Below are 1,108 nucleotides of genomic sequence, written 5' to 3'. Positions count from 1 at the left end.
GCTCATTTCACTCAGCCATCCGATAGCCATGAGGCAGTTACAAGCCTTTTGATAAATGTTACATTAGCCTTTGTGCCAGAAAACAGGTAGGAAATTAAATTACACCTATAAAAATAAAGTTTGGAATTGAAATCCTGGCTCACAGAGTCTTGGGGTGTTAGGAGAGAAAGAGAAGGCCAAAAGAATTTTTGCAAAATAAAATGCTCTTGCCAGCTGGCGAAAGAACATTAGTATTCACAACAAAGAACTGCCAATCCCAGAAAAGCCAGCTGAATGGAGTGGAATTATAAAGCAGGTTACTCTTCCTCTCCAGGTAGACTTGTCATTAGGATCTGATTTAGTTGAGTATGGAATTTGATTACGTGGTTGACAGAGGTTTTCCCCAGACTGTTGCCTCAAGTATAATTAACTTTAAGACCAACAGCTAGATAAAAAGGTTTTCTGGTCATTATAAGGTGTCTGAATCTAAGAAGAGTAGTGGAGAAGGAATCAAGATCATCGGGGAATGATACATTTTCCTTGATGGGCTGTGACTGGCCTCAGAAAAGAAAGTAGACCAGGGGTGCTCAATACATCGATCGCGATCCACTAGTCAATTACAAATGTAGGGTGGGTAGATCACATGGCATTAAAAAAATAGGTGCAAGCCTATCAATCCCGTCACTTAACTGATATACAGCGCAGCTAATCAGATGCAATCTTAGGTGTCAAACACATGTGCAAACAACTGTGCTTAGTGCAGCAAAACTGACAAGCTAAGTTATCGTCGATTTTTAGACCTTGGTTTTTTTTCTTTTAAACATAAGAAAGGGTATTAAAATGAGTGGGGGAGCTGGACCAAATAAGAAGACAAAAACGTATCACTTTCATATGGAATGGGAGATTTTGACACTACAAGCTGACGTTCAGCTGAAGTCCAGAGCGCATGAGCAGTTCTGGAACTTACTCGCAGAGGGAAAGTACCCAAACATGAGAAAATGTGCATGATTCAGCTCTACTTATTTATGTGAGTCAGCCCTTTCCCATGTAAAGATCATTAAGTCCAAGTACCGTTCCACCATGACTGATGATCATTTGGAAGTGTACTTGAGGCTGGCTGTCAGCAGCT

This window comes from Echinops telfairi, unplaced genomic scaffold, assembly GCF_000313985.2.
Source record: "Echinops telfairi isolate 266 unplaced genomic scaffold, ASM31398v2 ScPeMD7_7420;HRSCAF=8458, whole genome shotgun sequence".
NCBI classification, from domain to species: Eukaryota; Metazoa; Chordata; class Mammalia; order Afrosoricida; family Tenrecidae; genus Echinops; species Echinops telfairi.
The sequence above is the reverse complement of the archived record's forward strand: the minus strand, read 5'-3'. Positions refer to the sequence as shown.